The sequence below is a fragment of the Dicentrarchus labrax genome, unplaced genomic scaffold, assembly GCF_905237075.1.
Source record: "Dicentrarchus labrax unplaced genomic scaffold, dlabrax2021, whole genome shotgun sequence".
In the NCBI taxonomy this organism is placed as follows: Eukaryota; Metazoa; Chordata; class Actinopteri; family Moronidae; genus Dicentrarchus; species Dicentrarchus labrax.
The window spans coordinates 6,495,243-6,515,704 of NW_026136709.1; the positions used below are offsets into that span (position 1 = coordinate 6,495,243).

At 40.8% G+C, this 20,462-nt stretch overlaps 1 long non-coding RNA gene and 3 other non-coding genes across 5 annotated transcripts; 2 read left to right on the forward strand and 2 right to left on the reverse strand.

Annotated features, from left to right (window-relative positions):
* The first annotated feature begins 1,500 nt into the window (after positions 1–1,500).
* On the forward strand, positions 1,501–8,638 carry LOC127369488 (uncharacterized). Of its 2 annotated transcripts, XR_007886080.1 has the most exons (5): positions 1,501–1,602; positions 2,065–2,363; positions 3,798–3,975; positions 4,453–4,526; positions 4,644–8,638. It is a non-coding gene; the product is annotated as an uncharacterized LOC127369488 (long non-coding RNA). The 2 variants fall into 2 exon arrangements; XR_007886079.1 differs by lacking the exon at positions 3,798–3,975.
* An 8,166-nt stretch (positions 8,639–16,804) lies between these two features.
* trnag-ucc (transfer RNA glycine (anticodon UCC)) lies at positions 16,805–16,876 on the reverse strand. Its single transcript has one exon. It is a non-coding gene; the product is annotated as a tRNA-Gly (tRNA).
* Positions 16,877–19,539: 2,663 nt separating this feature from the next.
* trnas-aga (transfer RNA serine (anticodon AGA)) lies at positions 19,540–19,621 on the forward strand. Its single transcript has one exon. It is a non-coding gene; the product is annotated as a tRNA-Ser (tRNA).
* Positions 19,622–20,282: 661 nt separating this feature from the next.
* Positions 20,283–20,364, reverse strand: trnas-aga (transfer RNA serine (anticodon AGA)). Its single transcript has one exon. It is a non-coding gene; the product is annotated as a tRNA-Ser (tRNA).
* Positions 20,365–20,462: the final 98 nt, after the last annotated feature.

Genomic DNA, 20,462 nt, shown 5'->3' on the forward strand with positions numbered 1-20,462 from the left:
ATAAAAGGGCAGGGATAAAACTGAGCAAAGAGGAGGTCTCTCCCCTCCTATTCATGATTCATGAATGACTAATCTTTAATGTAAGCCTCCTCAAACACAATTTATTTTATTATTCACTCGCTCAGTATGCGCCAGCTGGACTTTTGCAGAACCACACCCTCGATAAACTTTGTAGGGGAGGAAAAGGTCTGAGTAGCACTTGTGTGGTTTGTTATGGTTTGAAATGTTTGCTCGGGACTAATTTTTCATCCACCACTTTCTCTGAGTGGACATCAAAGCAGAGACGTGCCAGAGAGCAGGAAATGGATTTCCAAGATTCTCCTTATGCTTCACATTAGAGCAGTGAAATTAACACTTTCACTGAAGAAATATTTGGAAATACGCTTTTAAGATATTCATCAAAATAACTTTTTGCAAACTTTTCCTCCTTTTTCTTATAGTTCAAAGGATTGTTGGCAAATTCATGCTTTAAATTCATTATCATATCTTTATGATTTAATTAAATTTCAATTCAAAAGGTAGTCAGTAGAGCCACTGCAACCCATTTGTTAGTTCCATTGAGCAGTAATGACAAAAACAATCTCTCTTTTTCCCAGCTGACCAGTTTTTAAGCCTCTAATGGTTGAGATGTCCATTTACAATTACAGTACTCTCTGAACAATCTGCAATCATTTGTGTCCATTAAAGTGAAATCATTTATTACCTACAGTATCTCTTTTTGTGGAAAAGAGCAATGTGTAAAACCCAATAAATAAAACATTTGATATACAACATAAACATGAGATATTTCAAAAGATGAATAACTCAGATAAAAAAAACTGATCGTCAAATAAAAAGCAACAAAGGCATATAATATGCAGTAGTCTTTATAAAACTACATACTATAAAAGTGAGTATTCCGTATGCATGCCAATGTGGACACATCCTTTGGGCTGAAGTTGCACTGCCTCCAGTGATCAGAGTGAAGTGGTCAATGTCCACAACTGTTATTAGGCTTATCTGGTTGACTCATTATCTAAATTACAATGGGTTTACCTAATTAGTAATCAATCGTTACTTTTATTGAAAACAAACAAAATAAAATGTTGGAAAAAGCATACACATATAATAATTTGTTTTAAACTTGATGTAATATGTTGGAAAGTTTATTTCCTTTGCCTCATTATGAGGATGGTTTTAAATAATTTATTAGGTACAGTAGATCCTTTCCTCTCCAGTAAACAGAATTGTGGAATTGTGCAGTTTTTACAGTGATAAATTCAAACCAATTATATGATACATATAGTAAACAGCATTGAGTAATTATTGTTTCCATAGTTTATAATGCAGTATGAGTCAAGGCAGGAGCACACAGTAGGTACAGTCTGTGTGTTTCCTCCAATACACGGCTGAGTGCACATGAACATATAAGCTCCTTGAGTACAAGTACAGTAAACGGTCAAACTTCCTGCCTATGAACAGTAACGATGGTTACATAACACACCATGTTTGAGTGTTTTTTCTTGCTGACAGCCACTCACACTGGAAATGATTAACTTCCATATATGGGAAGTGACTCTCAACACATAGGCATTAAATTAACAAGGGATCTTTCTGCACAGCGTGAGTAATATCTGGAACATCGACTGCTAATATCTGATTACAAATGTATAAAATAAGTGGAAAGAAGAGGAGGGGAAAAGCCAATTTGTGGAATATGTAGCCGCCTCATGCCAAATGCAAAGTAATACACGTTAACAGAGAAAATAGAAAATAAATTAATTCCACTGAGTAATTTTTTATTCAGTTTTAACTCAGGGAGCTTCTTTGATCTGGATAATTTTGATCATGTAGCTGTTTAATCATAAAATAAGCCCTCGTTTTCTTACACGGCCTTTGGTGCTTTACTTAATCTATCAAAAGAGGATTTGAAGCTATTGTTCAGAGCTGCAGCCACATAAATACTGATACAGTGTATTTACTCCACTTGTACTGAAAGCAATGTTTGTCAGATAAAATAGCAGTTCATGAACTCCGAGTGTAATGGATATCAGTGCTGAAATTCCTCCCCATGCTCTTACCCAGGAGGATACTTTGTCACTTTGGTTTAAAGTTCTTCCCATGAAAGGAGGCTGCAAAGGTCGTGCCCCATCATTCTGACATCATTATTTCCTCGCTTCTACCCGAGCAGAAGGGGTTACATGTGGTAACGCTGGCTTCGGAGAGGCTGGAGTTGGGGAGGGGGAGGAGGTCCTCTGCTCGAGGTGGGACCATAGAGGATGCCCGGCTTTTTTTCCCATGTTCTCCCCCAGCCAATGAAAACACTGGAAAAACGGCACGTTCCCATCGGCTAAGCCTGGTGACACTGCGACCCCAGGAAAAGCGTGAGTAAATACCAAAGGCAAGGCCACGGGCTGGGAGGGAGGAGGGGGTGGTGAGGGTGGATGTGGGGGGAGTAAAAGTGCTCTGAAATATTTCAAACCTGCCCCACTGTGGATGTGGAAGCAGCACCTATTACCAGCCACCTGTGCTTCATTTAGGTTAAATCCTTAATTAGGCTTTAAAAGCTCATTTATTTTCATTTTCTAATCCCCGCTGTATTGCTTTTCTGGGGCTATTCACCTGTCAGATGCAATTGAATCCTTAAGAAGGTGGCCCTGGTTCAAGACCCGCAGGTGATACAGGAGTTTTTTGATTCTTAATTCTTTCTTTCCTCCTTACCCAAACTTTTATCCTTTCCTTGTTCTTTTGTCTATGGATGGATCTCTTTTTTGTCTTTTCTGTTCATTCATCTGCTGCAGTAAGCATTTCAAACACCACAGATGTTGAATAAATGTGCGTGGACATGTTCAGGTCAAACTAAGGCGATATACCAGTATTGTTTGTGTATAATCCAAAATGTGACAGTTTCATTTCTGGGTGAAAACAAGACACCACAAGAGTGTTGTCTGAGATGTTTTGTTTTTTCCTGCATCGGTTATTCGTGTCATTTTCCCCAACTGTGAGTGAAGGATGTTTATTTCAGGAATTTGTTGTTTTTTTTCCAGTCAGCCCACACTGTAGCAAAGGTCCAAATAAGATGTTATAGTGCTCATGATTGTGGGACTGAAAAGACCAAAATAACATCCAGATGTTCCCAATTACGCAGCCCCAGCCTTCAGTTTGTTTGTGTTACTACAGTAAGTAGTAAGTCCAAAAGCACACAGAAACTGATGACTGTTTGCTGGCTGTAAATTTAAATGGGATATAAGTAATCTCATTCATATGCTCCAGTTGTTGCAGAGAATATAAGATAATGACAATTTATAGTTTACGCAGAGGCCATTGCGCTATATTTAAAAGGTTAAAAGGCTTATTGTGTTAACTCAATATTTGAGCGGTGTGTACATTAAACAGCAGTGTAGGTGTGTGTTGACCGGTTTTGAATTGGACTGCATGCAATTAGTTAACTTTGAACGCAGACCAGAATTGAAATTTGTGTTTGGCCTCTTTGCTTTCAAATGGAACACCATGACAATTAAGGCTGCACTCTGAGAATGCTTTCCTTGAGGCCATCCTCCATTATTCATAAAAACTGTAAATAATCTTTTCTATTAAAGCCGAGCGTTTTAGCCTTGTATATTTGTAAACAGTCGAGGGACCTCAGAGATGGACAAAATATTATCCAGCGTGCTCATAAGAACTAACCACCAAATACTTTGAATGCTCCCCAGGTCACTGAACGGGATTATTTGAGATACGGAAAGCATCCCACACCTTGTGGACCTAACGCTTAAATTTGAATTCTCCTCACTGGTACATATTTTTCCATTTTTCAGAGTGGGATGAAGCATTTTTGTACATTTTTGTGGAAACGATGTCTAAGATTCAGCACTGGCTGGGTGTTTCCCATGGCAGCGCCCAGTGACAGTTAAGAGCCCGTCAGGTCGTGAACTACCATGATGCACCACAGGCTGGATTAATCACATCCCTGTAGCCTACAAACATTGATACAAGGTGTTGTTTCCTCTTCTTCAACAAGCCCACATATAGTATCAACCAATGTTGATTTAGGTTGTATGTACCTTTATAAAATTCAACATCTGGGAGGACCCATCGTGCTGTTCCTTTTGTATTTCTTTCAGGTGTCTTTCAGAAATTGAAAGCTAATAATCCAAGCCAACATTTCTTTAACATTTCCTGCACAGTCACTATTCTGTTTATCCCAAATTGTTGAAGGAGGAGGTTCTAGCTAGCGTCTCTCACAGCAACAGTTGTGGTAATGTGGTTCACACTGTAGTGAAAGAAAAACAGATCTAAGTCACATATGAGCAAAACAAAAATCGGATTTGAGTCAGTTGCAGTGTAAACACAGCCACAGAGTCAGAGTAATGTCGGGAGAGCTTTAACCACAGTTATTCCCAAGCTGGTTAACTGACTAACTGGTCATCGGAAATTATGTAATATAACAATGTGTACTACCTCTTCCCACAGATACTGCACCAACCAAATAACCAATACCAACAGTGTCAGTTTGAAGGAAAAATAAATGTTTCCCCTTGGAAAATGTAGGAAACTTGACACACTGACACTGAAGATCTTCTAATTTGGTAGCAAAAATTATTTTTATTTCAGTTAAATCTGAAGGACTGTTTCTAAAACATCTCTTCATTGCTCTGCCACAGGTTACAGTGACCTAAAGTTCCTGGAGGAGGTTCACTCATCACGTGCAGTGAACTCATTGAAGGCGTGTCCTTCCCTGAGAACAAGGGGTTCCTCTGGAGCTGCAAACAGGACGGAGTGTTCTCCTTGGGAAAAAAAATGTACTTGGCAATGAGTCAGACCTCTCTGAAAACCATAGGGGGATATCCCTGCTCATACTCCTACACAGGATCACACCCAGAACGAATGGAGGAGTGGTGTGCGTGTGTGAAAGAATGAGTACACACCCAGCCATATGTGACTGTCTGCATGTCTCCACGTATCCGCTCCATAAATTCATCCAGACTTTTTCTGAGTTCTGCACCGGTTTGGTGCTTTTAGACATTCTCTGTCATCCTTGAGCTGTTTTGCCTGAATACATTTAAAAGCTTCCTACTAATGCAGGGAACAATTAAGTTATCAAATGGACACAACCATTATGTAAAAGGCGGGTTATATTGCCAACAATTTGAACACTGTCTGCTTCCTGGAAGTGCAGACGAAATGTCAGGGGCACAATATTTCAAGGCTATTAACTTGAGTGCTTTTTTATTCAGTCTCATTACTTTTTAAACAGCATAGGAAGTCACGGAAATGTAATATTAATTTTTACATGGCTTTCATTTTCATTCCTATGGAGCTGTTTAAAATTCATGCGGGGAGCAGGAGGGCCAGCATAGTATTCTATACGCAGCGAGACAAAGTCACATCTGCGTTCTCTTTCTGGAGGAAAATCTTAGGTGTTGGGTGTTTTGTTGAGTGCGAGGTCATTGTGTATTCTGCGGTAAGTGATGTGACAATGGACACGTTGTAGGAGTGGATCTGACAACACAGAGGAAGAGGCAGGAAGAGAGAGTGTGTGCATCAAACCCAGCAACTATCTCTGGGAAAACACGTGGACAAACATACGGAGCATCTACCTTGGGAATACAATCCTGCATGCCTGCATCAATACACACCTTTCTAGGCACTCGCCTTCATACAGGAAAACTGCATAATGCAACATATAGAGTGAATATTAGTTGAATAAGAGAAAGATGGACTGGCAAAGAAAGAAAGAAGGACAGATATTTCATTAAATCTTTATTTTTGAATTTTAAAAATCCAGATAAGACCAATTTTGATCTACGAGAGCTCCCTAATTTAGGCCCTAATGAGAATTTTTCAAATGTGGGGAGCCTTATCATGAAAAATGGCTTGAGACCATTAATAGTTTATAGGTTGAGTTAATGATAGAGATGACTCCTAATTGAGCTCTACAGAGCTTTACTATCCGGTGGTCCTTTTCACCAGCGCCAGGAATCTCTCTCATTATTTCAAAAAAGCCATGCATAATATCCACTCTTTTTTTAGGGATAAGATTAATTTATGTTCCCAAAAAAAGATCCTGCCCGACTTTCACGAATCAGAATGGAGGAGTGGAGGAAAATATATATATTGTCTAATTCAACTTCTAATTCTGATGTAACATAAGAAAGAATGAGCAGATCTGACAACACAAAAGGTCTGCAGTCATCTCTGTTATGATACGGTTGCCATGGAGATTTAGTTTCCACATTACTGTAGCATGGGCTTTCCTTCTTGATTTAGGCTTTTGTTGTCCAGCAACTGACCAGTCGCTCATCTAATCAGGGCCTGTTGCGGCCATGCTTTCCACTGAGGCTGCAGTCACACACACATATGCACACAGAGTTACAGTTGAGGCTTATAAATAGGCATTATACCATATGAACACGTCATCTGCCTGTTGCTGTGTGGCTGCCAACCAGTCAGTACAGTAAACATCAGGTCACCATGGCAGTAGTCTGAGCGGCTGACAAAACAGGGGAAACAGGAAGGGATTCCCTTTCAGCCAAGTGACGGCCACAGTGTTGCGTGGATTCCCATCAACCTTTCCCTGGCACGGCCGTGGGCTTCCCCCATCTTGCTCAATCGCGCCAAATGGTCGGCGGTAAAGCCCCCCTCCCCACCCCTTCCAGAACATGTGGCAGCTCTAATTACCGCGCCACACAGGCCTCGGCTCTGGAAAACCACAAAAATGGGGTTATACGGCTGTGTGCTTTTAAGGCGCTACCAGGCCGATGTGGTGCCCTGCTCTGAGCTGAAAAATGTGCTCAATTATTAATGATTTGTGATTTACAGGCAAGCTAGATTACAAATCCCCCTTTTAAAGAGGTGAAATATGGAGAACTATATATAAACAGCTCCCAGCTCTCAGGCTGAGGGCAGATTTCCAACATGGCAGATGGTGACTGTGAGACAGTCAGTGGAGAGGAAGAGCTGAGCTTGAACTGAAGAAGAAGCCAGTGTGTGTGTGTGTGTGTGTGTGGTGGTGTGTGTGGCTAGATCAGAGTCCTAAACAGCATTTCATCGATAGAAGAGCGTAGAAATGGAATTAAAACACCCTTCTAACAAGCTCTCATGTTCAGAGCTGCTTGTCTTGCGGCTACTGATTCACCCAGGGCGATTTAGAGTGATGAGGGAGAAACAAATTGGTGTTATCATATTGTTAGATGTCAAAACAGAGCTGCCCCGTTGCCTATCATTTGTTTTGGGAATTAGAAACATTCTCCCTCTGTTACTAGCTTTTCTATTTTTGGGAGGAAAATAAAACCTCAGCGGACCCTGTTGAGATGGGGGAGGAGATTGAGGCATAAATAGTCTTCCTGTTTGAACTTTAAATAAAGCAGCACACGATGTCAGCCAAGGCTTCCTAATGGGGTGGATAGATCCGGTTCTACCAAAGTGACACCAAAGTGACATTTTGACTTGGCAGGGCATTAAATTTTATGCTAAGCAGCTACCTTTGACTGGAGTACAAAGAATGCAAAGGATCTGACATTTACACTCACAACTTGATGTTCATCGACTGCCTTAAAAAGTCAGAAAATGTAATACAACGCCTCCTTTCCTCAGTCTTCATTTCCACTCTAATGATTCTCAGCCTGAAATTTTTTACGAAACACTTAAAATTCCAGAAATTAGCATTGTTTTGTGTAACTTCTGTGCTCAGCAGATCTGCGAGGATGCATATCTGAGCAGGGATCCCCAGTGGGAAACATATTCACCCAAACCTCGCTCAGATCAGTCGGTGAAACCCGCCGCAGCTCCCGCAACCAAGGGAATTCCTCTCAGAAATATTTGCTTTTTTGTTCTAGTGAGGAAATGAGGGTGAGAGAGGCGGAGGGAAGAGGGGGTTTACTGAAATTGAATCACCATGGCAACTTCAATAACATTTCACTTCCCCTCCCCCCCATCACCCAAGCACACACACACACGAGAGGAAATGAGTTTCAAAACGGAGAAGACGCTTCAACCGTCATTTGTTTTTGACGCCTGCCAAGCAACAGAGACATCATTGACTTGATAAGGACTCACTGACAGTTTTACTACTCTGCATCCTATTGCGGCACAGGAAGGCTAGGCGCTGCTAAAATGCTAATGGTTCACAGGTCCTTGCTGCAAGCAATAAAAACATTATGAAAGTATCTTTATGCGCACTCTAACCCAATTCTGTGCTGTTGTAGGAGAATGTACGTTCCACTTGTCTCTCTCTAAAGTTTTGCCTAAAGAGGCATCCTGGGAATCTGGAGATGCTGTCAGAAGCCGGAGGGCCAAATTTGACAGGAATGTGGCTGCAGCAGGAAGACCTGCTGTATGAGACTTGCTGAGGAGTCATGTACAGCTGTGGATCTGCAGATTTCACTCTTCAAATTCAGGAGGAAATCCGATTCTGAGCACTATATGTTGAAGTAATAATTCAAGGTTATATGAATATATAAAATGTAACACTGATTCATGAAAGCTTTAGCATTTTGAAACATGTAGTAGTGGACAGAGTCTTGTGAATGTCAAGACAAAACTGTGAAAATAACACAGGCACTACAATAAAGAATAGATCCCATATAGATGCCTGTTCCAAGTAAAGGCAGATTGAGTTCTGTGATTGAAGCAAATAAAATCTTTACGGTAGAAGGGTTGTATGCTCTTAATTTTACGCCTTTGTTTATGATGTTGATCGCTGTTATGCTTGACTCATTTCAGGATTCACTGGTTAAAAACTGTTTAAGCAGCTGTATCCTGCCTTGTCAAACTTCAATAAACGAATCTTGAAAGCCACAGAGAATTATCACCCAACTCTCAACTTTACAGAGCCTATTTTAGTGTATTGTTAGCCTGTGTTTTCCTGGCTAGCAGACTTTGCTGTCATCAACCTTGTTTCCAACAGGCAGCTGTTATTAGCTGCTACGGAATGACACACAGACTGAAGAATGTCGAACACCTAGCCACAATTATATTTTCCTCAGTAGTTCCTGAAGACAGAAAAAAAAAGTTAGGAGAATAATATTGCATTCATTGGACGACCAGAAACTCTGAAAACTCACTACAAATGAATGCTAATGTTGTGTGAATTGGCAAATGCTTTCACATTCTTTGTAAGATGATAATATGTCAAGATTTTGTGGTGTTCTGCATCCAAGTGACCAAAAGTCTATTTTTTGCATTACAATTAGAAACACAAGAAAACAACAACATGCCATCACACATCTCAGCCTGACTGCAGGTCCTCAGCTTGCAGCACATTTCTGGTGTTTCAATAAAACATAGAGGAGACAACAGGCAGCTGTAAATGACATGCTTGTCTGAGGCCCTCCACTGTGCAACACCTACAGGATTTCTCGTAATGGTCAGCTCCCCGTGTCCCCAGCCTTCATTTCTTCCATGTGCCACTGGACAGTTAAGCCTAAAGATACCTGACACCATATGTTTCCCAGTGCAGTAATGACTGCTCCTAGCGCTGCTTTTATGGCAGCCGGCCTCTGGAGGCTCAGTGATCAGGGACAGGTCCAGGTCTCAATTAGTGCTGCTGCAAGGAGGCTTTCTTTGCTTACCAGAAGCAGCTTTTACACAATTAACACCTCTTTGGTGCAGTATGTATCCACCTTGTGCTACAATATTAAAAAAAAAAAAATGCATGTGGGCTGCAGTATGAAATTTACAACAAAATCCACGAGGGGCACTGAGAAGAAAGGCAGTGGGCAAGATGTGTGAGCAGGAGGAGACGAGCAGTACGGTGAGGACACAGAGCAAAGAGGAGAGAAAACTGAGAGAAGCAGAATGAGAGAGACAGAGATGAAGACAGAGAGAGAGAGAAACGAGGGAGACCAAAGGCATGTGGAGTTCACCATCACTTTGCTTGGCTGCACTGTGATTAAAGAGAAGAGTCCCTGGAGAGAGAGGCGGCTCCAGGCCTGCCCAGTCAGTTCTCTCACTCCCTTGATCTCCTGTGTGTCGCCCACAGAAACATACCGCCAAACCTTCAGGAAGGGCTCCTTTTATTGCGCTGGGTCCCCCATCGGCTCCAAAGAATCTGCAAAGCAAGCACAGATTGTCATGGCACGAGCTCCTCTCAATTTAGAGGAAGGAGGTCTGCCTTGGATGAGCTGCTGCCTGGATCCTGAAGGAGTTTTTTGATGTTTTAATGAAGATATCTCCAGCATTTCTAAAAGCGTCTTGTTACACATGAACTTGTCAAGCTCTGAGATTAGGTAAAAAGAGAATTTTTGGCGAGTGATTTTCCAGAAAGTTCCTGCTAAAAAAAAGGCAGGAAAGTGAAAATAAGCCCACTAAATCGTCATTAATCCCCTCAGGGGGGCTCTATCCTCATTTGATTGAAGTGCCTATTCTTTCTGAAAAATTGATAATCAGAACTTCGCAGACTGGTAGCCAGGAAAGAAGAGATGGGAAACCAAAATGTCGCTCTCAATCTTAATTAAATTCTTCATTCAGTGGCGGTGGGCTGATCAGTCCGTCACGGGCCTGGTCCCTCCCTTGACCTTTCTTCTTCTGGTCAAGTGACCTTCACTCCCTGTCTGTAGAGCATCTGACAAGGAAGGAAAGAGCCTGAGGGGGGTGAGGGAAGAAAGGCCGTGACATTACACACATTCATAAGGCGCCGCAGCCTGGATAATTACACCGGTACTCACTTAACATGCATTGCAGGCAAGCCTATCGTTTATCAGCCGCATGACCTCTAGCGAAGGATCTCTTCCTCTGATCTGTCTAATTATTCAGGGTTTTTTTTTTTTTCTCCGTCGCTTCCTTTCTGCCATTAGTAACAAACGGAAAAAACCTTTGTGTGTGCGTGTAATCTGAAAACAAGTCAAAGTTGTAAACATCACAGCTGGCTGGCAGGGGGAATTTCGGAAGTGATTCACTGATGTTTTGTGCAAGATTTAAATTAATTCCAGTTGGCCCTCAGCTATTTTGTATTATTTCTTCCCCTATAAAAACACACTTATCCTCTTCTTCAGTTCTCATGCCTGTGGCCGATTGGAACTCAATGGGGGGTTTTTGGGTGTCATTCTAAATTTGTTGGAGATGGGGGAAAGTGAATCCTCCTAAATCTGGTTTAGTTAGCTTGTCCCACACACGGAGCTGCTGTTTTAACAACTGGTCGTATTTAATGACTGTACAGAAATGTGAATGGAGCGTGGCTTAAAATAGATTCAATTAGGGTTTGTTTTATTTTTTAAATAATTTCTTAAATACTTATTTCACTCTTTGTTTTTTGTGCCAATTTAAAAATACTGAGCATCAGCTTGTCACACAGTAAAATAAATCAAAGTACAACTGAGGCTGATGGGAATGTTATTACTTGAGGCATTAAACCAAAATTGTCAACCTCATACTGGCACAAGAGGAAAAGTTATCACTGTACATCCTCTGGGAGCCATGAATGACTTTGCAACATTTTGTGCCAGTCTATGTGGTAGATATTTTAGTTTAGACCTAAGTGGCATAGCATGGCTTAAAGCATTGTGACACTGAACACGGCTGGTGCATCCATCTAAACCAACTTTCTGCAGACAGACTAGGACCTGATGTATAACTTGGAAAAACGGTGAATAAATGTGTTTCTCAGTGCCTTAACTGACATTTAGATGTTTCTCATTCCTGGCAGGAATGCAGAGAACAAGCAGTGGAGAGTGAAACAGCCAAATGGTCTGAAAGGGAGAACTGTATGTAATATAGTACGTGCCATAAACCTGCAGCTGATATTTCTGGGTCACTTATCTGCAGGGAGCTACTTGCACTGTTCTAACCTGTCAGCTTATTATGTAACACATTGGCCTACTTTGCCCTATACGCTGTCTGTAATTTTCCACTCGGCCTATGTATTCCATGGGTTACCAGTGAATGCAGGTGAAACTGACAGGATTTGAAGGAGGAATTTCTCAGTTAAAGTGCTCAGGGTGCAGATGAAACAGCATGAAGAAAAGGCGAGCTAACACTGTTAGAGCCTAACTCTGTCCATTTTCAGCTTGTACATATTCCATTTTCACTTTATCCATAGCCTGGCAGCTTTCACTGTACTTTTTTTTCTTTTTACTACTTTATAGAGCAGCTTTAGTAGACAGGCGGCTGCTTGACAAGGAGAACTCAAAGAAGGGCTAGAGCAAAAGCCAAAAGAGCATCAAAAGTGTTCCAGAAAAGCATGACTGTAGATGCTCTTCATCTTTGTACCAATAGACCTCACTGCACATCATCTGGCTGCTTTGAGGGTAAAGGACCATAACTGTGGTTTTTCATGATTCAGTGCAAATCACAAATACGTTACATCGCAGCTAAACATGCAACTCTGTTTAAGGGAATTTATATTTTTATATTTTTCAGTGCATCTCTTTATTCCTTTTATTAAGCACACTTTTTTGCACACACTGCTCGAGCTGTGTAATCATCACAAACATCAAACATCATCAATGAACGATAAACATTTTTTTTGTCATGGTTACCGTACGGATTCAGTATGATCTAACAGTGCAGAGTTCTATTTTATGCTTGAACTGCATGTACCATGCAACAATAATCATCAAACAAGCAACAGGAAGTGTGATGTTGCCAGGGAGACAGTGAGGTTGCTGCTACACCAGTCTTCTTATTTCCTTTAAGTCTATTGCGGTTTACAATTTGGTAAATCTGCTGTGAGTCCTCGAAAGTCGCGCTGCATGTGCTACACACTAGTTCCTGTTTGTGGTGTGACCTCAAATTACTTTTGACACTGGAGAAAAAGTCAAACTTTGCTGAGTGTGAGGGAAGATATGAAGTTATAAGGAGCTGTTTTATATTGATAGATGGTTATCCTCAGCCCCTCATGACCAATAATCCAAAAACAACTCAAATCTATATATGAGAAAAGGACACAAGTCCAGTGAGACTGTGAATCTTTCCATCCCCGGGCACATTTGTGCAGAAATGGTCTTGTCTCCTGTAAATCCTGGATTCTCAGCACAGAGCAGCAGACAGAAACACAGGGAAAGCTCTGACGGCTGCTGATTCTGAAAGACAGACAGATGAGACTGGAAGGATGGGTGTCTGACATTTGAAACATAAAGCATCGATAATAACACGCCATAGAATAAGTAGCTATTAGCATGCATGTGTCAAGCCTGCGAGTTTAACATTTCCTGCATTGTTAAGATATTTTTGTTGCTTTTTCAACCAAGGCAGCAGCCAAATTGATCACATTGATTCTTCAGGACTGGTTAATCAATGTTTAATGATAATGCCCATGTAAGTGGAAGTTGGGTACGAGTTAGGTATTAGAGAGAAATGGATTGAAACAGAGTTTAGGGTTCGAGTCAAAAAACTTGGAAGAACCCCTCTTAGTCAGTACCTAAGAGAGTATTTCATATCCCTAATAGAAAGGTTACCTCACCATGGGAGTTTCCCATAACACTTAAGATACAGCACAGAGACACAAAATACATTTTAGCCTATAGCCCCGGGGGGAAGCCATTAAACACACATTCTGGCACATGGATATTAAAAAAGTGAAAAATTACCCCAGTTCAGCGATGTCAGAGAGAGGGAGAGCCTCTGTCATGATTATCATATCCATCTCATACAGCAGGGTGGATTCCCTTTTATGCCACGATACTAATTGATGAGAAAATATGAACCTGTGAGTGGAGAGAGCTGGGAAATGAAGGTTTAATCAAAAGTGGGGATGAATGTGTAGGGTAGGGTGGGGGAGGGAGAAAAAAAAGTAAATATTTGCAGCTCTCTATAAATCATGAGACTTGAACCGTGCACAAAAAGCCATCCATCACAGCGGCAAAAGGCCTCGTTGGGGTTGAAAGGTCAAAGGGCTGAGTTATGTTAGAAGGTCTCTCCACTCCCAGGGGACAAATTTGACCGGTCCCTGAGTGAGGCGAGACGAGGGTAAGCCATCGCTTTTGTCCGCCCAGAAAGCAACCTATGGGTTTCCAGTCTGTTGCTATTGACCATATACCCGGAAAAAAAAGGTTGAGCGCAAATGTCCCCGGCGTAACCCCTCGGCTGCTCTCAATCCTTCATCCTGAGTGATAGCTCTCTCCTCCGCATCAAGTCTTTTAATCCACACTCACTGTACTGCCTCACTTATATGTCAAAGTGAAAAAGTTGCGCTATGGCACTTTCCTGGTTCTTCACAGCTTCTTGGTCAATATTTCTCATCAGGTGGGGGGAGACAAATGACCTCCAGATCATTGACCTTGTCGTGGTTATTGGCAAGAGGAGACAATGCCAGAATCGAAAGTCCCTGAAGTTCAATTTCTGCCATTAAATATATCACTGTTACTGCCACTTAATTAGATCATTACTACGTTCCTACAAGCGTTCCTAAAATTGATGTCCATGTGCAACAATTGAAATGATGTAGCACGCACTTGGAAAATTTACAAAATTTGTAAATGACACAAACTGTGTTAACATAAGCTGGCATGTAAAGGGTGATTTAAAAATTAATGAGCCTTTAAATTTTAATTCCAAATGAGATCCTAATCTCGCAATGAAGCGCTATCTCGGTGTAACATGGCGTGAACGGAGCGCAGATAGCACCCGTGCAGTGGTGAGGATGCAGAGGCGATGTGACAGAATTCACATGCAGCTACCCAGGAAAATATTAACCACAGAGGAGGTTTTAATGAAGCGCTGACGCCCTAATGAATGCCGTTCACACCCCCCCACTCCCTTTTTTTTTTTTTTTTACATGCGCATCTCTGGAGAAGTGGCCTTGAATTCTGATGCCTGATGATACTGTAACCGCATCACAGAGAGCTCCCTTGAAGGATTCCTCCCCGTGTCAAAAGCCTCCTCCTCCGCATGCAGAGCCAACAGTCTGGGGGGCTATGGGGCAGGTTGTGCTTAATCAGCATTTCAAAGCTGCTCCACTGTCAATTATCCGAGGCTGCGTTCCCTCCAGTCTGCGCACAGGTCAATGTGTGGAACGTCTGAGGATGACATCATTCACACTGGGCGTCTGTGGTCGACACGAAGGGCGAAGGAAAGCAACACAAAGAGACCTTGATTTCTACATCTTGTATTTTCTATTTCTGTGAACGCTTTGCTGTAAAAAATCCTCAACATTGTCTGTTTACCATGAAGCAGCGTCTCCGGTCCGACAGTCACCCTGGGAGGCATTCATGTGTAGAATACAATTTAAAATTCTATCACTCAGTGTGAAGCTGTGTTTTATATTTTTTTCCATTAGCTCCAGATGTCATATGAATACCATATGTAAAATTGTTTTGCATTTGTTATGCACACAGAGGGGACAATCTGTATGCTTTGCTGCCAGACTGTAGCATAATTCACTACTCACCCCATTGACTACTGAATATGAAACATGCGCTCAGTATCAAGCCACTTCTGTCATTGGGCCAGTGGAGTGTAGCTGGCACACCAGAGTTTTCTTGGGACTTGTAAAGAGGCAGACTTTATGGTTTCAAACTAAGATATTAAGGCAGTAGATCTCATACATTACAGTCGAGGGAGTGGTGAGACTGCTTAGTAATTTCCATACAAGCTTCTCTGTTTCCCACAGTTTTCAGCAGCCTCTGGATGGATAATCTCATTCTATAGGTCTGCTGTGTAGCAGCTTCAGTTCTGGCTGGACTCCAAAAATATTTTGCTCATTAAAAGTCAGACGTGAGGAAAGCCAGACAGGGTGCAGCAGCTCTGAGAAAAATCCTCCCAGTTTCATTCTGCGAAGGTGGTTATGCTGTAAGATATGTTGAAAATCTAATAGGCATCATGGACTCACACTGGGCAGGTTGAGATTTAGTTAAACAAACAGAGCTGCTCTGGAAGTAAGAAGTAATTTCACTCGATAAAGTTCATTACATTTGGTCCGTTAACCAGAGTAGCCAAAGTTCTGCTTAAATTCTAAGAATAAAATATATGTAAAATAAAGTTTTTATATTATATGTACGTGTGTGTGTGTATTTATATGTAAAATAAATTGACAAGGTCCAAATCAGCCAGTTAAACACACTTCCTTTCCCCTGACCAACCTGCGTTACACACCCATCTCTAAGTGAATTGCCTTCAGAGGAAGCTGGACATGGGAAAAACATTTTAGACTCATGATTCGAGTTTATATATGAAATTCACTGCTACTGAATGTCGCACAAGAGCACAGTCTTTGAGAATAAAGTCGCAACATTACGAGAAAAAAGTCGTAACATTACGAGAAAAAAGTTGTAATATTACGAGAAAAAAGTCATAATATTAGGTCTACGAGAATAAAGTCATAACATTACGAGAAAAAAGTCGTAATATTGCGAGAATAAATTCATAATGTTGCAAAAATAAAGTCATAATATTACAAGAATAAAGTCATATTATTACGAGAATAAAGTAGTAATTTTATGAGAACTGTCAGCCTGTTGGCTCAGCCAGCAAAACTGTTTAACGACGAACTTATCAATACGTTAGCTTACCTGTTGACTGTACGGTACGACTGAGACAATCAGCAGCTGCTGGGCTCAGGCTGAGGCTGCTGTTTGGTTGAACTGGTCACGTCAGATCTTGATAACTCTATCGAAGCTTTTTTCTCATTAAAAAAACATTTTTCTTGTATTATTATTACATTATTCTCATAAAGCTAATATTATGACTTTATTCTCGTAATTTCCAAACAAAATAAAATATATTTTTCTCTTAGACTGGCCCTAATACTCCATCATACTATATCCATCACAGTTAGCACAAAATTAGAAAAATACAAAAAAAAATTAGAAAAATAGATTGAACTGAAGATATGTTTCTAATGAGAATGACAGACGCTCCCATTTCTAACACTAAACAAACTAAAGATATATGCGATGGCCGGGAATCGAACCCGGGTCAACTGCTTGGAAGGCAGCTATGCTCACCACTATACCACCATCGCAGTGGAAAGCAGGAATGTGGTCACACACTCAGCATTTTCCAGCAGTGGGAGCGTTTGACTGGGATAGGAGGAGAGCGGGGAAATAATGAACAGAAGAAAATGATGTAATTAAACAAATCTTTGACTAATGTTAACTATACAGAGAGAAAAAGACTCTGTTACTGAAATAACCATTCAGAAGACTCTCTAGTCCTGATTATAGGATGTGTAAAAGTAAGGAGCTGAAGGCATTTTCATTCCTGAAGACATTTCACAACTCATACAAAAAGATGTTCTGACAGGAACTTTTTGGGATTATTCAGATCATGGGAGTTGGTAGAATCACATGAAAACAATTGTTGGCAGGATTCAAACCTGGATTTACAATCCACTCTAACCACTCCGATTAAACCGGGGGAAAAGAGCCTGTTAGGGTGGAGGAAAGAAGGGAAAGAAATTAGGGAATACTTACTCTTAAACCATTAAAACTGTTCTTCTCAGATTCTGTTGGTCTGTGTTGGCCTTGACAAAATACACCAGATGCTGGACAGCACCAGTTTTAGTTTCCTTCCATCTGGGTATGGCCAGTGCTTTGGCTTTTGGACTGACCACATATACATCTACACCAGTGGTTCCCAACCTTTTTCCTCAAGGGGAAACTCTTTTAACTGCATAATTTTCTGTTTTTCAGGACAAGGCAGAGTGAATATCTCTGTGAATATAGCTTGGACCCCTTTCTGTGAGTTTTTATGTTTATATCTTCAATAATAATCGAAACTTTAAAAATAATAGTTTCATCACATATTCTTAACAGAAATTGATTAAATAGTGAGATATAGGTCTACTATATTATTTATTAGGTGGCTCTCCTCTTGCCACACTGTTGCCGTTGGAGTTGATACTGGACATGGTTATGTACGAAAGCGTATTGCATTCACTTGAAAAAAAGTTTTCCTGTTTTACGGAGTAATTTTTTCTGTTTTTCGTGGTAATTTTTCCCCCTGAGTCATTTTTTTCTGAATTATCGAGATACTTCTAACTCTCGCGAGAACCTCCAACCTGCAAGTGATTCCCATGGACCTATGGTGACTCCTTCCCGCACATACATGCCCCATCTTTAACTATCAAGTCCTCAGGTGCCTGCGTAGAGTCGACAAACTAATGATAATACCATCTATATGACTTAAAGACAGGACTATCTCCCAGTGTCTTAAACCCTGATCAAAGTAAAACCTGATTGAACTAAACAAGCCGGTCATGTTTGTTTCCGTTAAATCAAGCTCTCAATAAAGGAATGAATGTGTCTAAACTCAGGAGAAAAAAAAAATATACCGAAAATCTGAACAAAATTACTCCAAAAAACCAACCATAAAAATAAATTATTCTGAAAAACAAAAAACGAAATCACTCCGAAAAACAAACCAAAAAAGAAATAACTCCGAAAAACAGACAAAAAAAAAAAAAAAATACTCAGAAAAACACAAATAATCACTGCAAAAAACAAACCAATAAGAAATTTTCAAGAGAATGCAATACGCTTCCATAGTTATGGGTCACAAATATTCTGTGAAGGAAAAAGATGACATTATCAATATTAAACAACAGACAGTTATGCTCCACTAATTTGTGCACAATTGAACTATTTATAGTGGTCCGCCTGTCTGAATCTGTTACTAAAGAGTGTAAAACGCTGTGAGGACATACAGAGCTACATGAATCTGCTTGTGTGTTATTGCTTAACTGTTAGCATGTAATTAATGGTAATTAATGATAATTATGTTACATACATTTCTTGGAAGCTCCCCACAGCCCTGGCAAGGTCTTCTTGAAAGTTATCAACCGACAGAAACAGCGGGTTTCCCAGGAGGAATACATTCTGGCAAGAGTGCAAGATTGAGGACTCCGTTGCTGAGGGCATTTATGTTGTGCATCAGGTGGACATCGTAGATTTCATATTCACAGACACGTATCCACAACATGGTCTCGGTTCACGTGCCACCTGGATCCACCCTCAAACATATACATAGTATTATATCTCCATTCTTGAAAAAGCAAGATTGAGATATTAGTTGCATGACGTGATGATGCACGTATACCTATGTGTGCAATCTAATGAAAGCTTTCCACACAGGGTGACACTGTCATGTCTCAAGACATCCAGGACTTTTTGTGACACTGAGCTGAGTTCCGTGTACAGTTCAACACCAGCTGGATCTTGAATGCATGTCAAGTGCTTCTGTTGCACCTCCCACGTGCATCATGATTTCAGGGTTGGTGTGAACCTGAGGTGTCAGTCAGTTCCCACATGGGCTTCAGCAATCCTTGGATCAAGCTACAGGCTTCATTTGCATGTATCTTTTTTTGTAGAGTCAAAGCTTTAGGACCCTGCCATATGTTGAAGAGATGACACCCTCCATTGGCATGGGCTGTCTCAAACCACTGTGACTCAAAAGCTAACAAAGTAGATACTGTATGTCCATAAAGATGAAAACAATTCTTCAGACTCTGTAGCAGGCTGTTGAATCTCTAGATGGCAGCTAGATTTGCAGCTTCATTTCTGAAGACACTTCCTTAGCTTCGTCTTTATCAGGAGTTCAAATTCTCTAAAAACACAACCATGATATGTAAATATTGAGCAGTGCAGGATGACACAGACTAACACCTGGATAGTGAGGGGAAATGTAGTTGTCGTGGCCGAGTGGTTAAGGCGATGGACTAGAAATCCATTGGGGTTTCCCCGCGCAGGTTCGAATCCTGCCGACAACGACTGTTTTGTGATTTTTGCCAGCCCTTCATGACCACCACGTAACCTGTTCACGAAGGTTGTGAGACTGTAACAGTCAGGACAAATATCCTCTAGGATAAGAAGGGAAATTACGACTATTAGAGCCATAGTAAGAGAAAAAATGATACATTTTGGGGGGAAATTATGAGAATAAAGTCGTAATATTACGAGAAAAAAAAGTAATGTTACGAGAGTAAAGTCATAATAATACGATAATAATGTAATAATAATACAAAAAGAAAAGTTGTTTTAATGAGAAAAAAGCTTCGATAGAGTTATAGAGGTATCAAGATCTGACGTGACCAGTTCAACCAATCAGCAGCCGCTGTTTGTCTCAATCGTACCGTCCAGTCAACAGGTAAGCTAACGTATTGATAATGTAGTCGTTAAACAGTTTTGCTGGCTGACAGTTCTCATAAAATTACTACTTTATTCTCGTAATATTGCAACTTTATTCTCGTAATATTGCAACTTTATTCTCGTAAAAATATGTATATATTTTCTCACTTAGTATGGCTCTACTACTCCGTCATAATTTCCATTCTTATCCTAGAGAATGTTTGTCCTGGCTGTTGCAGTGTCACGATCTTCGTGAACAGGTTACGTGGTGGTCATGAAGGGCTGGCAGAATCACAAAACAGCCGTTGTCGGCAGGACTCGAACCTGCGCGGGGAGACCCCAATGGATTTCTAGTCCATCGCCTTAACCACTCGGCCACGACAACTACATTTTTCCCTTCTATCCAGGTGTTAGTCTGTGTCAATCTGCACTGGTCAATATTTACATATCATGGTTGTATTTGTAGAGAATTTGAACTCCTGA